The following is a 12,849-nucleotide window of genomic DNA, read 5'->3' on the forward strand; positions in this document are numbered from 1 at the left end:
ATATAACATGAAAGCTAATAAAAAAGATATTAATTAAAACTTACACATTCAGCATAGGTTCTGGCTACGTCTGCCTCGAGGAAGATTGATGAGCGTATAATTTATACGCTTTTTGGCATTGTTTTTACATAGTTTTTAGTATGATTTAGTCACTTTTTAGTATATTTTTATTAGTTTTTAAGAAAAATTCACATTTCTAGACTTTACTATGAGTTTATGTGTTTTTCTATGATTTCAGGTATTTTCTGACTGAAATTGAGAGACCTGAGCAAATATCTGATTCAAAGGCTGACAAAGGACTCCTGATGCTGTTGGATTCTGACCTTTCTACACTCGATATGAATTTTTTGGAGTTACAGAAGTCCAAATGGTGTGATCTTAATTGCGTTGGAAAGTAGACATCCAGGGATTTACAAAAATATATAATAGTCCATACTTTGCTCGAGTTTAGATGATGCAAACTGGCATTCAACGCCAGCTTTCTGCCCTATTCTGGCGTTAAACGCCAGAAACAAGTTGCAAGCTAGAGTCAAATGCCAGAAACAAGTTACAAAACTGGCATTTAACTCCAAAGAAAGCCTCTACACGTGAGAGCTTCAATGCTCAGTCCAAGCACACACCAAGTGGGACCGGAAGTGAATTTCTGCATCATTTACTAAATTCTGTAACCCTAGTAACTAGTTTAGTATAAATAGAACTTTTTACTATCGTACTAGGGGTCTTTTTCCCTATTTTCAAATTCATATGTCATTTAGGGAGGCTGGCCATTCGTCCATTCCTAGACCTTGTTCTTATATTTTTTCAACGGTAGAGTTTCTACACACCATAGATTAAGGTGTGGAGCTATGCTGTTCCTCGAGTATTAATGCAAAGTACTATTGTTCTTCTATTCATTTCATGCTTATTCTTATTCTAAGATATTCATTCGCACACAAGAACCTGATAAATGTGATGATTATGTGACACTCATCCCTATTCTCACTTTTGAACGCGTGATTGACAACCACTTCCGTTCTACATGAAAACAAGCTTGAATGTATATCTCTTGGGTTTCTAATCAACGACTCACATCGACTCCCCTCTAAAAATGGGGCATCTAAATTTGAGAGTAGAATCTTCGTGGTATAGGCTAGAATCCATTGGCAACATTCTTGAGATCCGAAAAGTCTAAACCTTGTCTGTGGTATTTCGAGTAGGATCTGGGATGGGATGACTGTGACGCGCTTCAAACTCGTGACTGTAGGGCATGGTGATAGACACAAAAGGATAGTAAATTCTATTCCTACACGATCAAGAACCAATAACTGATTAGCCATACGATATATGTGCATGGTATTTTTCATCCGAGACGAGAAATCCGACAGTTGATTAGCCGTACAGAAACCGTAGAGGACCATTTTCCCTGAGAAGACGGAAAGTAGCCATTGACAACGGTGACACCCAACATACAGCTTGCCATAGAAAGAAGTATGAAGGATTGGATGAAGGCAATAGGAAAACAGAGATTCAAAAGGAATGAGGCATCTCCATACACTTATATGAAATTCCCACCAATGAATTACATAAGTATCTCTATCTTTATTTTATGTTTTATTTTTCTTTTAAATTATTAAAACTCCATAACCATTTGAATCTGCCTGACTGAGATTTACAAGGTGACCATAGCTTGCTTCAAGCCGACAATCTCCGTGGGATCGACCCTTACTCACGTAAGGTTTATTACTTGGATGTCCCAGTGCACTTGCTGGTTAGTTGTGCGAAGTTGTGAAAAAGAGTTGAGATTACAATTGTGCGTACCAAGTTGTTGGTGCCATTGAGATCACAATTTTGTGCACCAAGTTTTTAGCGCTGTTGTCGGGGATTGTTCGAGTTTGGACAACTGACGGTTCATCTTGTTGCTCAGATTACGTAATTTTCTTCTTGTTTCAACCTTTATTTTATTTTCAAAAAGTTTCAAAAAGCTTTCAAAAACTTTTTCTTCTTTTTCATTTTTCCAAAATAATTTTCGTAAAATCCAAAAAAAAATTTAATAAAATCATAAAAACAAAAAATATTTTGTGTTTCTTGTTTGAGTTTAGAGTCAATTTTTAAGTTTGGTGTCAATTGCATATTTTCATTTTTCTCAAAAATTTTCAAAAAACTCATGCATGGTGTTCTTCATGATCTTCAAGTTGTTCTTGATAAGTCTTCTTGTTTGAACTTCATATTTTCTTGTTTGGTGTCTTTTGTTGTTTTTCATATGCATTTTTGAATTCATAGTATCTAAACATGAAAAATCTCTAAGTTTGGTATCTTGCATGTTTTTCTTTTCTTGAAAATTTTTCAAAAATAAGTTCTTGATGTTCATCATGATCTTCAAAGTGTTCTTGGTGTTCATCTTGACATTTATAGTGTTTTTGCATGTTTTCTTTGTTTAATCTTAATTTTTCATGTTTTGAGTCATTTTGTTGTTTTTCTCTTTCCACATTAAATTAAAAAAAATATATTTTCTTTATTTCTCTCATAAATTTTGAAATCTTTCGGTTGACTTAGTCAAAAATTTTTTAAAATAAGTTGTTTCTTGTTAGTCAAGTCAAGATTTCATTTTTAAAAATCTTATCTTTTCAAATCTTTTTCAAAAATCAAATCTTTTTCATTTTTTTCTTAAATATTTTCAAAAATTTTAAAAATTGATTTTCAAAATCTTTTTCAACTTCTTATCTTTTCAAAATTGAATTTCAAATTTTTTTCAACTAACTAATTGACTTTTTGTTTGTTTTACTATTTCTTATCTTTTTTCAAAAACCACCTAACTACTTTTCTCTCTCTAATTTTCGAAAATCACCTTCCTCTTTTTCAAATTTCTTTTTAATTAACTAATTGTTTTAAATTTTAATTTTAATTTTATTTCTTTTCCTAATTTTCGAATTTTAACTAATAATTAAAATAAAAACAAAAATGTTTTTCTTTTCTCTTAATTAAAATTCGAATGTTCTCCTCTCTCTCATCTCTTTCTATTTATTTATTCATTTACTAACACTTCTTTTCATCTTAAAATTTGAACCCTCTCTTCCTCTCCGTGTTCAAATTTTTCTCTTCTCCTTCTTCTATTCTTTTCTTCTCTTCTACTCATATAAAGGAATCTCTATATTGTGACATAGAGGATTCCATACTTTCTTTATTTTCTTCTCTCTCATATGAGCAGGAACAAGGAAAAGGCATTCTTGTTGAAGCTAATCCTGAACATGAAAGAACTCTGAAGAGGAAGCTAAGAGAAGCTAAAACACAACACTCTGAAGAGGACTTTACTGAAATTTTCGAAAAAGAAGTAGAGATGGCTGAACCCAATAACAATGGTGGAGATGCAAGGAAGATGCTTGGTGACTTTACTGCACCAAATTCCAACTTCCATGGAAGAAGCATCTCAATCCCTGCCATTGGAGCAAACAATTTTGAGCTAAAGCTTCAATTAGTTTCTCTGATGCAACAGAATTGCAAGTTTCATAGACTTCCATCAGAAGATCCTTTTCAGTTCTTAACTGAATTCTTGCAGATCTGTGATACTGTTAAGACCAATGGAATTGATCCCGAGGTCTATAAGCTTATGCTTTTTCCTTTTGCTCTAAGAGACAGAGCTAGAGCATGGTTGGACTCTCAACCTAGAGTTAGTCTGAACTCTTGGGATAAGCTGGTCACAGCTTTCTTAGCCAAGTTCTTTCCTCCTCAAAAGCTGAGAAAGCTTAGAGTGGATGTTTAAACCTTCAGATAGAAAGAAGGTGAATCCCTCTATGAAGCTTGGGAGAGATACAAGCAACTGACCAAAAAGTGTCCTTCTGACATGCTTTCAGAATGGACCATCCTGGATATATTCTGTGATGGTCTGTCTGAATTGTCTTAAAATGTCATTAGACCATTCTGTAGGTGGATCTATTCACTTGAAGAAAACGCCTGCAGAAGCTCAGGAGCTCATTGACATGGTTGCAAACAACCAGTTCATGTGCACTTCTGAAAGGAATCATGTGAGTAATGGGACGCCTCAGAGGAAGGGAGTTCTTGAAATTGATGCTCTGAATGCCATATTGGCTCAGAATAAAATGTTGACTCAACAAGTCAATATGATTTCTCAGAGTCTGAATGGATTGCAAAATGCATCCAACAGTAAAAAAGCATCTTCTGAAGAAGAAGCTTATGATCCTGAGAACCATGCAATGGCAGAGGTGAATTACATGGGTGAAGCCTATAGAAACACCTATAATCCCTCATGGAGAAATCATCCAAATTTCTCATGGAAGGATCAACAAAAGCCTCAACAAGGCTTTAATAATGATGGAAGAAACAGGTTTAGCAATAGCAAGCCTTTTCCATCATCCTCTCAGTAATAGACAGAGAATTTTGAGCAGAACCCCTCTAACTTAGCAAACATAGTCTCTGATCTATCTAAGGCCACTCTAAGTTTCATGAATGAAACAAGGTCCTCCATTAGAAATTTGGAGGCACAAGTGGGCCAGCTGAGTAAAAAAGTCACTGAAACTCCTCCTAGTACTCTCCCAAGCAATACAGAAGAGAACCCAAAAAGAGAGTGCAAGGCCATAACCTTATTTGGCGTGGCCGAATGCATAGAGGAGGAGGAAGACGTGAATCCCAGTGAGGAAGACCTCTTGGGACGTCCTCTGGATAAAAAGGAGTTCCCATTTGAGGAACCTAAGGAATCTGAGGCTTATCTAGAGACCATAGAGATTCCATTGAACCTACTTTTGCCATTCATGAGCTCTGATGACTATTCCTCCTCTGAGGAGGATGAAGATATCACTGAAGGGCAAGTTGCTAAGTATTTAGGAGCAATCATGAAGCTGAATACCAAGCTATTTGGTAATGAGACTTTGGTGGATGAACCCCCCTTTCTCACCAATGAAGTGAATGACTTGGTTAGGCAGACATTACCTCAGAAGAAACAGGATCCTGGTAAATTCTTAATTCCTTGTAACATAGGCACCATGACCTTTGAGAAGGCTCTGTGTGACCTTGGGTCGGGTATTAACCTAATGCCACTATCTGTAATGGAGAAACTTGGAATCTTTGAGGTACAAGCTGCCAAATTCTCATTAGAGATGGCAGACAAATCCATGAAAAAGGCTTATAGACAGGTAGAGGACATGCTAGTAAAGGTCAAAGGCCTTTACATCCCTGCTGATTTCTTAATCCTAGACACTGGGAAGGATGAGGATGAATCCATCATCCTTGGAAGACCATTCCTAGCCACAGCAAAAGCTGTGATTGATGTGGACAGAGGAGAGTTGATCCTTCAATTGAATGAGGACTACCTTGTGTTTAAAACTCAAGGATCTCCCTCTGTAACCATGGAGTGGAAGCAAGAAAAGCTTCTCTCAATACAGAGTCAAACAAAGCCCCCACAGTCAAACTCTAAGTTTAATGTTGGGAGGCTACAACCAAACTCTAAGTTTGGTGTTGAACCCCCACATTCAAACTCTAAGTTTGGTGTTGGAAGATCCCAACAATGCTCTAAACATCTGTGAAGCTCCATGAGAGCTCACTGTCAAGCTATTGACATTAAAGAAGCACTTATTGGGAGGCAACCCAATTTTATTTATCTATGTTATTTTCTTTTTTTAGGTTGATGATCATGTGGAGACACAAAAACAACTGCAAAAATCAAAGAAAAATAAAAATAGCATTAAAAATAGCACACACTAGAGGAGCAACTTACTGGCATTTAAATGCCAGTAAGGGTAGCAGAATGAGCGTTTAACGCCCAATCTGACACCATTCTGGGCGTTAAACGCTAGAAACAAGCACCAGACTGGCATTAAACGCCAGAAACATGCTACAAACTGGCGTTAAACGCCAAAAACAGGTTGCAGCTTGGCGTTTAACGCCAGGAAAGGAATAAAAGCTGGCGTTTAACGCTAGAAACAAGCAACAGTCTGGCGTTAAACGCCAGGATTGCACAATAGGGGCGTTTTCCACACCTAAAAGGAGCAGGGATGAGAAATCCTTGACCCCTCAGGATCTGTGGACCCCACAGGATTCCCACCTACCCCACCTTTCACTCTCTCCCTCCATCTCCTATATTCTCTTCTTCTTCCCCTTCTTTCTTTCTTCTTTTGCTTGAGGACGAGCAAGCATTTTAAGTTTGGTGTGGTAAAAGCATTGCTTTTTGTTTTTCCATAACCATTTATGGCACTAAGGCCGGAGAAACCTCTAGAAAGAGGGAAGGGAAGGCAAAAGCTTCCAACTCCGAGTAATGGGAGATGGAGAGATTCATCTCAAAGGTCCATCAAGACCACTTCTATAAAGTTGTGGCCAAGAAAAAGGTGATCCCTATGCAATTCAGCTGGAATTATCATAGAAGAAGACACCCTCATTGAAAAGGACAAGCCCATGACTAAAAAGAGGATGGAGAAAATAAGAGAGCCCACTCATGGACCTCAACAAGAGCAACTAAGGATAGGAGCACCAAAAGCACTAAGGATGGAGCAACAAAGGCAAGGAAGAGACATAGAGGAGTTCAAGAGCACCATTGGATCTTCAAGAGGAAGAACTAGCCGCCATCACTAAAGGTGGACCCATTCTTTAACTTCCTTGTTCTTATTTTTCCATTTTTGAATTTGATGCTTTATGTGTCATCTATGTTTGTGTCTTCATTACATGATCATTAGTGTCAAGTGTCTATGTCTTAAAGCTATGAATAATCCCATGAATCCTTCACCTCTCTTAAATGAAAAATGTGCTTAATTACAAAAGAACAATAAGTACTTGGATTTCAATTTTTATCTTGAAATTAGTTTAATTATTTTGATGTGGTGCCAATACTTTTTGTTTTCTGAATGAATGCTTGAATAGTGCATATTTTTTATAGTGAAGTTTATGAATGTTAAAATTGTTGGCTCTTGAAAGAATTATGAACAAAGAGAAATGTTATTGATAATCTGAAAAATCATAAAATTGATTCTTGAAGCAAGAAAAAGCAGTGAAAAAGAAAAAAGCTTGCGAAAAAAAAATTGGCGAAAAAAAAAGAAAGAAAGAAAAAGAAAAAGCAAGCAGAAAAAGCCAATAGCCCTTTAAACCAAAAGGCAAGGGTAAAAAGGATCTAAGGCTTTGAGCATTAATGGAGAGGAGGGCCTAAAGGAATAAAATCCTGGCCTATATGGCTAAATCAAGCTGTCCCTAACCATGTGCTTGTGTCATGAAGGTCCAAGTGAAAAGCTTGAGACTGAGTGGTTAAAGTCGTGATCCAAAGCAAAAAGAGTGTGCTTAAGAACTCTGGACACCTCTAATTGGGGACTTTAGCAAAGCTGAGTCACAATCTGAAAAGGTTCACCCAGTTATGTGTCTTTGGCATTTATGTATCCGGTGGTAATACTGGAAAACAAAGTGCTTAGGGCCACGGCCAAGACTCATAAAGTAGCTGTGTTCAAGAATCAACATACTGAACTAGGAGAATCAATAACACTATCTAAAATTCTAAGTTCCTATAGATGCCAATCATTCTAAATTTCAAAGGATAAAGTGAGATACCAAAACTGTTCAGAAGCAAAAAGCTACTAGCCCCGCTCATCTAATTAGGACTAAGTTTCATTGATATTGTGAGATTCATTGTATATTCTCTTCTTTTTATCCTATTTTGTTTTCAGTTGCTTGGGGACAAGCAACAATTTAATTTTGGTGTTGTGATGAGCGGATAATTTATACGCTTTTTGGCATTGTTTTTACATAGTTTTTAGTATGATTTAGCACTTTTTAGTATATTTTTATTAGCTTTTAAGCAAAATTCACATTTCTGGACTTTACTATGAGTTTGTGTGTATTTTTTGTGATTTCAGGGATTTTCTGGCTGAAATTGAGGGACTTGAGTAGATATCTGATTCAGAGGCTGACAAAGGACTCCTGATGTTGTTGGATTCTGACCTTCCTACACTCGAAATTGATTTTTGGAGTTACAGAAGTCCAAATGGCATGCTCAATTGCGTTTGAAAGTAGACATCCAGGGCTTTCCAGCAATATATAATAGTCCATACTTTACTCGAGTTTAGATGATGCAAACTGGCGTTCAACCATAGCTTTCTGCCCTATTCTGGCGTTAAATGCCAGAAACAAGTTGCAAGCTAGAGTCAAATGCCAGAGACAAGTTACAAACTAGCGTTTAACTCCAAAGGAGGCCTCTACACGGGAAAGCTTCAATGCTCAGCCCAAGCACACACCAAGTGGTCCCGGAAGTGGATTTCTGCATCATTTACTTAATTCTGTAAGCCTAGTAACTAGTTTAGTATAAATAGAACTTTTTACTATTGTACTAGGGGTCTTTTTCCCTATTTTCGAATTCATATGTCATTTGGGGAGGCTGGCCACTCGGCCATGCCTAGACCTTGTTCTTATGTATTTTCAACGGTTGAGTTTCTACACACCATAGATTAAGGTGTGGAGCTCTGCTGTTCCTCGAGTATTAATGCAAAGTACAATTGTTCTTCTATTCATTTCATGCTTATTCTTATTCTAAGATATTCATTCGCACACAAGAACCTGATGAATGTGATGATTATGTGACACTCATCACCATTCTCACTTATGAACGCGTGATTGACAACCACTTCCGTTTTACATGAAAACAAGCTTGAATGTATATCTCTTGGATTTCTAATCAACGATTCACATTGACTCCCCTCTGACAATGGGCATCTAAATCTGAGAGTAGAATCTTTGTGGTATAGGCTAGAATCCATTGGCAGCATTCTTGAGATTCGAAAAATCTAAACATTGTCTGTGGTATTCCGAGTAGGATCTGGGATTGGATGACTGTGACGCGCTTCAAACTCACAACTGTAGGGCATGGTGACAAACACAAAAGGATAGTAAATCCTATTCCTACACAATCGAGAACCAACAGCTGATTAGCCATGCGATATCTGTGCATGGTATTTTTCATCCGAGACGAGAAATCTGACAGTTGATTAGCCGTATAGAAACCGTAGAGGACCATTTTCACTGAGAGGACGGAAAGTAGTCATTGACAACGGTGACACCCAACATACAGCTTTTCATAGAAAGGAGTATGAAGGATTTAATGAAGGCAATAGGAAAGCAGAGACTCAAAAGGAATGAGGCATCTCCACACACTTATCTGAAATTCCCACCAATGAATTACATAAGTATCTCTATCTTTATTTTATGTTTTATTTATCTTTTAAATTATTAAAACTCCATACCATTTGAATCCGCTTGACTGAGATTTACAAGGTGACCATAGCTTGCTTCAAGCCGACAATCTCTGTGGGATCGACCCTTACTCACGTAAGGTTTATTACTTGGACGACCCAGTGCACTTGCTGGTTAGTTGTGTGAAGTTGTGAAAAAGAGTTGAGATTACAATTGTGCGTACCAAGTTGTTGGCGCCATTGAGATCACATTTTCATGCACGAAAGATTCTTCGCCGTCCTGGTTTTTGGGTTCTGGAGGGTAGCTATAACAAACAGAAAAGAGTCCAACAAAGAACACATCGAATTGATTTCTGGATTCAAATGAACCGCAAATAATCCATGTAATGAACTGAAATTTCCTAGATTTGAACAAGCAGTAAAACTTACCCATCAAGGTGTGCTACTTTTTCTGATTGCCTTGTCGTCTGAGCTTCTTTTTAGGGTTACTGTTGCGATTCCAGAGGGCTACTGCATTAAATAGAAAAGCATTTAATAATGACCCAAAATTAATATCCTATACCATTAAAACTAATAAAAGGAATTTTAAGTGCAACTTACTCATTAATAGAAGCTTCTTCTGTATTACTCTCCGAAGGGACATGGGTGAAGGTCTCTTGATGTTTTATTATCTCTTCCACAAGAGGACTTGGAAGAGACACCACAATAGGAGCTCTAGTGAACATAAACAAGGAAGAAGTTAATGTTGAAGGAGTAGAATAGGTACTAAGAAACCAAAATCTGCACAATGAAAAACTTACATATCCAGAGGTTGAGAATGCGTTTCTTCTCGAACCGCAATGATTTGTAGTTGAGGATCAGGTGTAGTGCTACTGAAAATTAAACACAGATTCCATGTGATTAAGTAAACAAAAATTATTACCTAAATATAAAAGACCAACATAAATATTTCAACTTACATAGTTGGAGTTTCTAAACTCTATTTTTCCTTTTTTTGATGTAGTTTCTTTCTTCTAAAAACTTTCACTGGGATTTTTGGGGTATTTTTCCTAATAAAAAGGATACCAAATTAAAATCATCAACCAAGATTAAATGCAGAGGATTAAAAGCACATCAAATTCATTTTCGAAATCTAATGAACCTCAGTTAAACCCTGAATGAACCGAATTTACCTGGCATTGGCTAGTGCATTTACAGATGGTATGGAGCTCGTCTGAGTTTGTAAAGGTTCGCTGCCCAAATTTACAGTCGGCAGTCTAAGAAAAAAAATATTATTCAGTAAATCCCGAGGAATTACAAAAGGTTTTAGGAAAAGTTAGCTGACAAAGAAAAAGAACTCGATATAAGGAACAGAATCTTACGTCTCAGATAAATCATTTCACGCCTCTGTCGAGTCAGAGTCATCCGGAGCAACATTTGTTTTTTGAGCTCCGTCATTTTTTCTCTTTGCTCCTTTTTCTTTTAATAGCTGCAACATTTCTCTTATTTTTTTTGGCAGCCCTAACCTTTACTTGTTCACTTCTAAAAATTAATAAAATAAGTATCAAGACACCTAATATAAAAGTATCAATGAACCAAAAATATCATTTCAGAAACTTACTCCTTTTCAGATTTAGTTTTGCTTTCTGAATCTGTTATAACAAGGTTCCTTGATTTGGTTTGCTTTTTAGCAATCCTCTCTTGTTGTTTTCATTTCATTGTCGGTATTTTTTCAATTTTTTTTTCATTGTAACACATACAAACACGTTGAATTTATACCAGAGATAAATATTACAGCTGTAATTTACTTAACAAGCACACACAAACAATTTTCAGCAAATAAAAGTAAAACTAAACCAAATGAACATCATACAAACATAGCAATGAACCGAAAATAATCAATTCCCAAACTCACTGGTTTTCAGATTCACTTGTGCTCGTCGAATCCGTCGGAGCAAGCTTCCTTTTTTTGCTTTGTTTTTTAACCACCTTTTGTGGTTGTTTTCTTTTTTTCGATGTTTTTTCAATTTCTTCTTCTTCTCTGCGACACATACAAAAAGTTTCGTTAAAATAACATGACAAAAATTTAAATAAATAGATAGTTTTCAAGAAGTACACTCAGATTCAGAAAAACTGTCTTGATTGAATACAAATACCAGAGCTGTAATTAACTTAACCAGCGTATAATAATAATTTTCAGCAAATACAAGCAAAACTAAACCAAATGAACATCAAACAAACATAGCAATGAACCAAAAATAATCATTTTTCAAACTTACTGGTTTTCAGATTCACTTGTGCTTTCCGAATCCATCGGGCTGCTTTGGTTTTCAGATTCACTTGTGGTTTCCAAATCTGTCGGAACAATCTTTTGTTTTTTCACCAGCCTTTGTTCTTGTGTTCTTTTGGTTGGTGGTGTTTTTTCATATTTAGATTCAGATTAAGAAAAACTGTCTTCTTTCGAAGAAGAATCCAGAACAACAATTTTTTTTTCTTTCATATGCTTTCCCTTCTCTTCCCTCTTTAGAACAACTATTTTTGACACCTTCTTTTTTGCTGTCTTTCCTTCCCTTAATTCTGCTCTGTGCAGAAGTCCCTAAAACACAAAGTTATTTAGTTAGCAGAGTATTTTAGAAGCATCTAAACCAAATTTTCAAGGGAAATATTTGTTTAGTTTACCATTGTATCAGTTGCTTCGTTAGCAATCCGCTCGAGTAGTTTACTCCGTGTCCAGTAGGCCACCCATGGTGACCCGGGAGTTTCAGGTGCTTCCATTCGGGAGAACCTCGATTCATGGAAATATATTATCATCAAAGCAAAGATGCATCCATCAATGGACTGTTTCTTTCCTTGTCACTCGGCTTCAATCCCCTTCCTCAAGAAGCTCAGCACATGAGTTGTCCAATCCCATTGACGGATGTTGTTCACACAAAGGGCAGGCGACTTATGGATCGATGAGGCCGAGCTCACTATCGTCGACAGCAAAAAGACTTATGGATGAAGACAACAAAAGTCCTCTTAAATTTTTGCCGGTTCTCCTCCCCTTGAACACTCACATCAAGCATAGATTTTATCAAGGATGCCAATGTAGCACTTTTGAAGTTGTCAATTATCTCCTTGTATTTCTCACTCAGTTTGCTGTACTCAACTTTTTTAGAAAAACGCTCCCCGACAATATTTTAATAGCAATAAATCAGCCAAAAAGGCTTAGTTAAAAACTGAATGTAAATTAAAGCAATCAATGAATCGAAATAAGCTCAAGGTGGAAAGTATATTACCGCCGCAATTAATGCACAGCGCATCTGCGACCTTGTCAAGTGTTATGTATATTCTGCCATAGAAAGTGTCCATGTATCCATGATAGTCATTATAGCAACCAATCAATTCCCTCAAGAGCTTGTGAGAGACATTCATTTTCAGGATATCTGCCAGTGCACCGAATCCCATTTCTTCGACAATATTTTTCTTTTGCTGACTCATTGCCTTGAACACCCTTGCTATTGCTTTTGTCTGGCATCTGAGATCATGAGTTTTCTGCAAGGTTTTGAAAGAGTATGTTATGATATATTTATAATACAAAATAGAGTTTATTTGAATGAAAGGTGATAAATATATTTAATGTGTATATATGCTTATGTTATAGTGCGGCTTTTACTTTTTTGTCACCATCATCTTTTTCATTTTTGCTATAAGGACAAAAAATTTGGTCAATACTTTACTG

The 12,849-nt window shown here is 36.5% G+C and overlaps 1 non-coding gene across 1 annotated transcript; it reads right to left on the reverse strand.

Annotated features, from left to right (window-relative positions):
• Window positions 1-3,715: 3,715 nt before the first annotated feature.
• Window positions 3,716-3,823, reverse strand: LOC127740749 (small nucleolar RNA R71). The gene has a single exon (XR_008001608.1). It is a non-coding gene; the product is annotated as a small nucleolar RNA R71 (small nucleolar RNA).
• Window positions 3,824-12,849: the final 9,026 nt, after the last annotated feature.

The sequence above is a fragment of the Arachis duranensis genome, chromosome 7 (assembly GCF_000817695.3).
Source record: "Arachis duranensis cultivar V14167 chromosome 7, aradu.V14167.gnm2.J7QH, whole genome shotgun sequence".
NCBI classification, from domain to species: domain Eukaryota; kingdom Viridiplantae; phylum Streptophyta; class Magnoliopsida; order Fabales; family Fabaceae; genus Arachis; species Arachis duranensis.